This window comes from Polypterus senegalus, chromosome 3 (genome assembly GCF_016835505.1).
Source record: "Polypterus senegalus isolate Bchr_013 chromosome 3, ASM1683550v1, whole genome shotgun sequence".
NCBI lineage: Eukaryota > Metazoa > Chordata > Cladistia > Polypteriformes > Polypteridae > Polypterus > Polypterus senegalus.
The window spans coordinates 287,979,562-287,989,857 of NC_053156.1; positions in this window are offsets into that span (position 1 = coordinate 287,979,562).

Genomic DNA, 10,296 nt, shown 5'->3' on the forward strand with positions numbered 1-10,296 from the left:
AAGTTATGAGAAGGCCATGTTAAAGTAATATTTTTTCAGCAGTGTTTTAAAGTGCTCTACTGTATCAGCCTGGTGAATTCCTATTGGCAGGCTATTCCAGATTTTAGGTGCATAACAGCAGAAGGCCACCCACCTCACCACTTCTTTTAAGTTTTGCTTTTGGAATTCTAAGGAGACACTCATTTGAGGATCTGAGGTTACGATTTGGAATATAAGGTGTCAGACATTCCGATATATAAGATGGGGCGAGATTTTTAAGGCTTTATAAACCATAAGCAGAATTTTAAAGTCAATCCTGAATGACACAGGTAACCAGTGTAGTGACATCAAAACTAGAGAAATGTGTTTGGATTTCCTTTTCCTGGTTAGGATTCTAGCAGCTGCATTCTGCACTCGTTGCAAACAATTTATGTCTTTTTTGGGTAGTCCTGAGAGGAGTGCGTTACAGTAATCTAGTCGACTGAAAACAAATGCGTGAACTAATTTCTCAGCATCTTTCAGTGATATAAGAGGTCTAACTTTTGCTATGTTTCTTAAGTTAAAAATGCTGTCCTAGTGATCTGATTAATATGCGATTTAAAATTCAGATTACAGTCAACAATTACCCATAAGCTTTTTACCTCCGTCTTGACTTTTAATCCTAATGTATCCAGTTTATTTCTAATAGCCTCATTGTATCCATTATTGCCAATCACTAAGATTTCAGTTTTCTCTTTATTTAACTTGAGAAAGTTACTATTCATCCATTCTGAGATACAAGTCAGACATTGCGTTAGTGAATCAAGAGAGTCGGGGTCATCAGGAGCTATTGATAAATACAGCTGTGTGTCATCAGCATAGCTGTGGTAGCTCACGTTGTGCCCTGAGATAATCTGACCTAACGGAAGCATGTAGATTGAGAAGAGCAGTGGACCCAGGATAGAGCCTTGTGGAACACCATATTGGATATCCTGTGTCTTCGAGTTGTAATTCCCACAACTAACAAAGAATTTTCTCCTTGCCAGGTAGGATTCAAACCAATTTAAGACACTGCCAGAGAGGCCCACCCATTGACTAAGGCGATTTCTAAGAATATTGTGATCAATGGTATCAAATGCAGCACTCAGATCTAAGAGGATGAGAACAGATAAATGGCCTCTGTCTGCATTCACCCGCAAATCATTTACTACTTTAACGAGTGCAGTTTCTGTGCTGTGATTTGTTCTAAAACCCGACTGAAATTTATCAAGAATAGCATGTTTATTTAGGTGGTCATTTAACTGCATAATGACTGCCTTCTCCAGAACTTTACTTAAGAAAGGCAGGTTAGAGATGGGTCTAAAATTTTCAAGAGCCAAGGGGTCAAGATTATGTTTCTTAAGAAGGGGTTTAACTACAGCAGTCTTAAGACAGTCTGGGAAGACCCCCGTATCTAATGACGAATTTACTATATCAAGAACAATATCAATTAGCACGCCCGATACTTCTTTGAAAAAAATTTGTTGGTATCGGGTCAAGGACGTAGGTGGAGGGTTTCAGTTGAGAAATTATTTTATGTAAATCAGGTAAATCTATCCTAGTGAAAGAGTTTAATTTGTTTATAACGGAATGCTTGGGTTTACGAGGATCCTTAGTGTTGGGGAGATATACTATGTTATTTCTAATATCATTAATCTTTTGATTGAATAATACAGCAATAGCCTCACAGGTTTTCCTGGAAGTACTTAGGAGGCATTCCTTTGAGTTACCTGGGCTTAGCAGATGATCAATTGTAGAGAATAAGACTCTGGGATTACTAGCATTGTTATTTATATTTAAGAAACATAGCTAAAGTTAGACCTCTTATATCATTGAAAGATGCTGAGAAATTAATTCACGCTTTTGTTTTCAGTAGACTAGATTACTGTAACGCACTCCTCTCAGGACTACCCAAAAAAGACATAAATCATTTGCAACGAGTGCAGAATGCAGCTGCTAGAATCCTAACTGGGAAAAGAAAATCCGAACACATTTCTCCAGTTTTGATGTCACTACACTGGTTGCCTGTGTCATTCAGGATTGACTTTAAAATACTGCTTATGGTTTATAAAGCCTTAAATAATCTCGCTCCATCTTATATATCGGAATGCCTGACACGTTATATTCCAAATCGTAACCTTAGATCTTCAAATGAGTGTCTGCTTAGAATTCCAAAAGCTAAACTTAAAAGAAGTGGTGAGGCGGCCTTCTGCTGTCATGCACCTAAAATCTGGAATAGCCTGCCAATAGGAATTCGCCAGGCAAATACAGTAGAGCAATTTAAAACACTGCTGAAAACACATTACTTTAACATGGCCTTTTTATAACTTCACTTTAACATAATCCTGATACTCTGTATGTTCAATTCTTCATAATAACTATTCATGGTGGCTCTAAAATCCGTACTGACCCCTACTCTCTCTTCTGTTTCTTTTTCCGGTTTCTTTGTGGTGGCGGCCTACCACCACCTACTCAAAGCATCATGATGCTCCAACATTGATGGACTGAAAGCCAGAAGTCTACGTGACCATCATCATCAGGTCCTTCCATGAAAATATGATGATTTATGTTAGGTAGAATGCCCAGAGGGGACTGGGCGGTCTCTTGGTCTGGAACCCCTACAGATTTTATTTTTTCTCCAGCTTTTGGAGTTTTTTTTGTTTTTCTGTCCACCCTGGCCATCGGACCTTACTCTTATTCTATGTTAATTAATGTTGACTTATGTTTATCTTTTATTGTGTCTTCTATTACTCTATTCATTTTGTAAAGCACTTTGAGCTACATTTTTTTTTGTATGAATATGTGCTATATAAATAAATGTTGATTGATTGATTGATTGATTATAATCTTAGAGAAATAGCAGCGCCTCTCAAGACGGACTGTCATGTTGTATTCTGTTATTTTAACTTTTAATATTTCATAGTGTATAGTTAGTTTAGTCTTCCTCCATTTACGCTCAGCTCTACGGCATGTTCTCTTTAAATCAGACACTCTTTGGGTCTTCCATGGTATAACAATGCTAGAAGATTTTTTAACTGTCTTTTCAGGTGCAACTATGTCAACAGCAGCTCTCACTTTAGTATTAAATCTTTCCACCTTATTATTTACACTAGCAAAATACCCGCGCTTCGCAGCGGAGAAGTAGTGTGTTAAAGAAGCAATGAAAAAGAAAAGGAAACATTTTGAAAATAACGTAACATGATTGTCAATGTAATTGTTTTGTCACTGTTGTGAGTGATGAGTGTTGTTGTCATATATATATATTTACACACACACACATAAACATATATATATACATATCTATACATATACACATATATACATACATATATATCTACATATATACACATACATATACATACACACATACATACATACACACACATATATACACACAAATACATATATATATACATACATACACACACACATATATAAACATATATATATACATATACATACATATCTACATATATACACACACAGCTATTTCGTATCAGTGCAATACGCTGTTTGTTAAAACGGATAACTCCCGCTCTTACGTGCAAGTCTGCGTGGATATTATGAACTACCGTATTTGTTCAAGTTCTATTTAAATTTTAAATAGAAGGAATTTTTATTTAGTCGACAGAAATATCTTTGGTAGGAATGGTAAAAACAGACAGGAATATTATTCCTGAATAAATCAACTCAAACCTTAAACAACTTATAATATTTTGCTCTCCATAAAATATATCCTGTCTAAATTATACAAGTTAGAAATAAAGTAAACATTAAAAGAACAAACATTCAAATTTCTTTACTCTTATGTAATTTTATATAAAAAATAAACTTAGATTTTAAATATCCCAAAAGATTTTGCTCTCCATAAAAATATATCCTGTCAAAATTATACAAATTCAAATATGAACATGCTGCATAACAAAACCTGGAAATATAAATAAAATGTGTTCCTTTCAGCAATAACAAATCAAATCATTCAGTTGTCTTTGCTCATATGTCATTTTAGAGCTGGATGCCTGGCATCTTTTTTTGGCCACAGGTTCGTTTCTGTTTGGTGTGAGGTTCTGTGTTGTGGAGATTCTCAGGATGGATTGCAGGTGCTCATCAGTGAGGTGACTCCTGTGTGCTGTTTTGTTAGTCTTTATCACTGAGAAGAGCTTCTCACACAGATATGTGCTACCAAACATGCACAAGGTTCGAGCCGCATGTAGACGGACTTTTTTTGTTCTTCAAAGTCACCAAAGCGCCGTGCAAACTCAGTGCGCTCAGTTTATCAGCAAAGTGCGTATTTGGGAACACCGTAGTGACGACTTGGTTTAACATTACTTGGCAACAGGGAAAAGGGGAAAGTTGCACTGTTGCATTTGTGTCTGCCATAAAAGCAGCTTCACTTGAAATCACTTTGTGATTGTGCACGGGTAAAAACGTCCGCTGAAGTGTCAGATTCTTATTTAATTATTCTGCTTTCTGTATCTTCTGCATTGCATTCAGGTTACCCTGATGTTTTGTCTCATAGTGCCGTCTTAGATTAAATTCTGTAATTACAGCCACATTAGCTCCACAAATGAGACACACGGGTTCAGTAAACATATACTCAGCCTCCCATCGCTTTTTAAAGGCTCTATTTTCAGAATGAACTTTTCTCTCCAGCATCGCGTGAGCTAGCTTCGCAATAAGTGTTCGGCAAGGCAGCTGAAGCGCTGCATTATGGGATCTGTAGTTTATTGTGTTACCAGCGCTTCATATACCTGGGCCATTAATAACAATAATATAGTATATAAAATGATCTCGGGCGGATATAATTACACGCCGTGCCGGATGTGGCCCGTGGCCCTTGAGTTTGACAAATATGGACTAAATAGAACTTGAAAAGATATATTTTTTGAAATGTGATCGCGCAATTCAGATAGAGTTGACGCGCACTACAGCCTGCATCCTCCCCTCGCTCTTACTTTTTTACCGTTCATCTAATGAATACACTAAGTATGGCTTTACCAAAACAATCATTGATGGCGAATAAAGTATCCATTATTCGAGTATGTAGATCGGAATATATATATACATATATATATATATATATATATATATATATATATATATATATATATATATATATATATATATATATATATATATATATATATACCGCGTATCATGCGAGAAGTAGTGTGTTAAAAAAGCTAGAAAAAGAAAAGGGAACATTTTAAAAATAACGTAACATGACTGTCAATATACAGTATTTGTTTTGTGAGTGTTACTGAGTGTTGCTGTCATCAAGGATTTGATTATCATTATTTCTTTCAATCAGGCTCGTATTTGTAGGATGTGTTGTGTTCAAGTTACATTCCGTGTTTGTCAATCGTTGTAAAGATGACAGGTTTCTTTCATCGATTCGTTTCTTACTGCATCAATAAACAGCTCGTCTTCTTCTTTATCTGAGACCTGACACACTGCATGCACGGTTTTTTTACACTGTCTTCCTTTAGCGGGACATTGACTTTTCCACCGTGTGCTTTGTTTTCGCAGTAGCTGGATTTATGAATATGCTTATCAGACGCTTCATATTTTTTGCTGCCTCTTCAATTGTGTAATTCGGTTTTTGTTCAGCGCTCTTTGGAACTGTTGCCTTTTATCTCTGCACTGCGTCAGTTCACGTGAGCCGCTTGGTGTACATGCAACGAAGGTTCCCAGCTGTGCTGGTGCCATCTCGTGCTATGTCCATGGCTGTATCTAAAGTTACTATAGTCCTGGCACTTAAAACTTTCTCTCGGAGTTTCGCTGAGTTTGTGTCAAACACCACCCTGACCATCTCATCTTCCTCTCCATAAACACAGTCCTTCACCCGTGAATATTTAGTGGGAGTTTGCTATTGGATTGCCACTGACGGACGGCCTTATATGGGCAGGCACTAAATTACAAACGCCAGCGGCAGCCTGTCTATGAACTTAATTTAAAGTGTAGGTTTACATCGTGCTTTGTTTCCGAAGTAGCAGACCTCATGAACATGGTTGTATATGTCACTCGCTCGCTTCTTATTGTTTCGCTGCCTTCTCAATTATATAATGCATGTTCTTCAGCGCTTTTTTGAGGTCTTCCTGATTTTCTATGTGCTGCGTGATTACGTGGGAGGCGTGATGATGTCACACGAAACTCCGCCCCCACGGCGTTCAAGCTCATCTCCATTACAGTAAATGGAGAAAAACAGCTTCCAGTTATGACCATTACGCGTAGAATTTCGATATAAAACCTGCCCAACTTTTGTAAGGAAGCTGTAAGGAATGAACCTGCCAAATTTCAGCCTTCCACCCACACGGGAAGTTGGAGAATTAGTGATGAGTGAGTGAGTGAGTGAGTGAGTGAGTGAAGGCTTTGCCTTTTATTAGTATAGATTATCCTTGCTATTATAGTTGGCACTATAAACGGACTGATTGCTTAGAATGTTTGTAAGTTTTAAAGCTGCTGATGAGTCAAAGAATAATTTTTTAACAATATGTTTCTCATGTGTGTTTTCTATCATTATTTCTATGCTAAAAAGTAGAAGAAAATGGTCTGATAGACCAATATCACTGACCTGCTTTATATCAACTTTCAGTCCTTTAGTAATCACTAAGTCTAACATATGACCTGCTTTATGTGTAGGCTGATTAACGAGCTGTCTCAAATCAAAAGAGTCCAGGAGGTTCATGAATTTCTTTACTTTTAGGTCACACTGATTGTCGATATGAAAATTAAAGTCGCCGACTATTAAGAGTGTGTCATAGTTTGTAAATAAAATTGACATTTAGTCAGAGAATTCCTTAAAGAAAGACACGTTAAATTTAGGAGGTCTATACACGGATAATACTAGAACGTGGGAATCTCCATGAATAATAACGGCGAGATACTCAAAGGACTTGAATTTACCAAAATTGACATCTTTACATTTTAACCGGCTTGACTAAATATTTGCTAGTGCGCTGCCTCTCTTTCCTTGGTGATCCACACGAGTAAAACTGTAATCCGGAGGCGCAGATTCGATTAAAACAGCTGCGCCATCTGAGCTAAGCCAGTGCAATAAAATCATTTTTTCTATCACTACAAGAAGTGACGTGCTTCTGGGAGCAAGAACTGGAAGTGATAACTTCAAGGTTGATCAGGCAGGCTATCTATCTGAGGCTAGGGATCTGCACTGACAATAAGAAGGCTGCTGGTTTGAATCCCATAAATGCCAATAGGAACTCTGCTCTGTTGGGCCCTTGAGCAAGGCCGTTAATCTGCAATTGCCAAACACTTTGAGTAGTGAGAAAAGTGCTATATAAATGCAAAGAATTATCTATCTATCTATCTATCTATCTATCTATCTATCTATCTATCTATCTATCTATCTATCTATCTATCTATCTATCTATCTATCTATCTAATCTAATTTAATTAATGATTTTATATTTATCAATGTAACGATGCCTTTTTATTTGTTCAAGTATGCTGCTTGTCTGGTTTATGCAGAAAATTTTTCCCTATAAAATTTCAGCTGATGCCTGCTGATGCATACATGTGAGAAAGATGTTGCATTACCGAGAGATTTGCATTGGCTCCAGCTTTGTGCATTGAACTGTCATTAAAGCCTTACATACCTTGCAGGGATCAAGTTCTTCATCATTTATATTCTGCCACCCAACCCATTTATTGAGAATTGAGAGTGTAAGTGCCATACAATATGTTTAATCTGTGTGTTTATGGCAGATAATGGATTGCATGAGGCTCTTGTGTTGTGTTGCATGTTCAAAGGAGGTGATATAATTCTGTTTTGCCTAGACAGACAGAATGGCATGGGTCAAATATGATTCTTGGTCAGTTTTATTGCTTTTCGGGCACCATGCCTTACTGGGTCTGGTAACCCATTGTAGTCAGACAGTCCTACGTTGGCATGCCAAAACCTCTCCTACTGCTACTGTATGATTGTCTTTCAGTGAGTCTTCCACAAAACTTTTTTCTGCTTTGTACCTTTCTTTGTGACTTTGCCCCTGCCAACCTCTTGGAAGCATATCTTTGCATCAGATTAGATTAGGTCAACATTATTAATCCTATTGGAAAATTCAGATCCACACAGCAGCAGAAACATACATAATAAGGATACAGACTCACAGGACAAATACAGCCAATTAATCAATAAAATAAATAAACGCATATTGTGCAGATATTAAAAAAAGTCTAAAAGAGTATGCTGGGTAAAAGCAATGAATTACTTGATAACACTGGGCAGAAAAGACCCCCAGAGGTGCTTCTTAGCACACTGTGGTGGAATGAGCCAGTGCCTAAAAGTGCTCCAAAGGGGGCCTTCTGGAGTGGATGGAAGGGATTTTTCATGATGGCATCTAATTTTGCCACCATCCTCTTTTCCACAACAGCTTCCAGAGTGTTCAGGGTTCACCCTGTGATGGCGCAGGCTGTCCTGATAATTTTGTTCAGGCATCTTTTGAGCTGAAGTTGCTTTCTTTGGAGACAACAGAGCGGAACAACACACTGTCTACTATATGGACTGGTAGAACATTTTCAGCAGCTTGCTGCACACATCAAAAGACCTGAGTGTCTTTAGCAAGTCCAGTGTGCCTCATCTTGCCAGTTTTTTATTTGTGTGAACCCCCAGGTACTTGTAGCTCTGCACCACTTCCATGTCCTCCCCCTGAATGGTGTCTGGTCTCAGAGGCTCCTTAGTATGATGGAAGTCCACCACCAGCTGTTTGTCTTGCTGATCTTGAGTTGGAGGTTGTTGCCAAACTCCTCCACAACATTCCTGTACTCTGACTTGTCTCCATTATTAATGCAACCTATAATGGAGAAGTCATTTGAAATTTTTTTTAGGTGGCAAGCACTGGTATTGTACTGGAAGTCTGTTGTGTGGAAGGGTAAACAGGAAGGGAGTCAGGACAGGTCCCTGAGGTGTTCCAGTGTTACACACCACCATTTCTGACACACAGTCCCTCAGCCTTACAAACTGCCATCTTTTGGTCAGATAGTCCGTGATCCAGGAGACTGTGGAGGCATCAAATTCAAAACCTTGAGCTTTTTCCTCAGTTGATGAGACAGAATGGTATTTAAGCCACTGAAAAAAATTAAAAAGATTATGTTGACTGTGGTGCTGGCTTTGTCCAACTGGAAGTAGACTCTGTGGAGTGTGTAGATGAGAGCATCCTCTCATCTCACATGTGTGTGTCTGATAGGCAAACTGCAGAGGATCCAGATGTTCTGAAGCCAGGGGTCTTTGCTGTTTTAGCTCCAGCCTCTCAAAGGTCTTCATGATGTATGAAGTAAAGTAGACTATAAAACATTGCTTGAAGTGGAACTAAATTACTGGCAGTACTCTTTTCATGGAGATACATTGACATGTAATCAAACAGTTGATTGGGGTGGAGTATGGGGGAGTCCCATAGCATACTGAGATATGTCGACACTCGATCAAAGATGAGTACCAAAACACTTCAGTCTCTGCTGTAAAGTGCCATAGGAATTTGGAATAAAATAAGTCATAAACTTCAAGTATAATCCCTGACCAGTTTTAATTCTTTAAATGTAGATGATTTTGTCACTAATGAAAGCACTTCAGTGTGGGGGAGCCACTTCAACCAGCAAGGATATGTAGCATTCAACTGAATGGTGCGACAGCAGCCATTTTTGTGTTAGTACTCTCACCACAGATTAGCTGTTAAGTGTTGAAGTGGTGAGAGAGATAGGCGTTGGTTAGGGGGCCAGAATGACCAGGCTGTGATGGGCAATTTAGCCCGAACATTGGGAGATGCCCTACTCTTTACAAAGGATGCACAGGGATCTTTTTTGACCACTGAGAGTGTGGACCTCCATTTCATGTCTCATCTGAAGGATGGCACCATTTTACACCACAGTGTCTCCATCACTGCACTGGGGCATTGAGATCCACATTCAGACCACAGGTAAGCGCCCCCTGCTGGCTTGACCAACACGTATTCCAACGGCAACCCAAGCTTCTCCAAGACGGTTGGTTTCCCATCCAAGTACTGGCCGGGCCTGAACATTCTTAGTTAGCTTCAGGTGGATGACCTGTTCTAAAGTGCATGTGGTATGGCTGCTGTTTTTTAAAGTATCTGGATGAGACAAATGGATAACTTTATTTTAGGATAACCAAGTAATCGTGATGGACACACTCATGTTCTCTAGTTTTTCAATTTTCTTTTTCTTTTCATAGTTTATGTTTGTGTTCATCTGTTACACTAATCTGGAAATGTTTAGGATGTTGGATAAGAACTGGAGATCCCAGATGAAACCCACACTGACATACAAAGA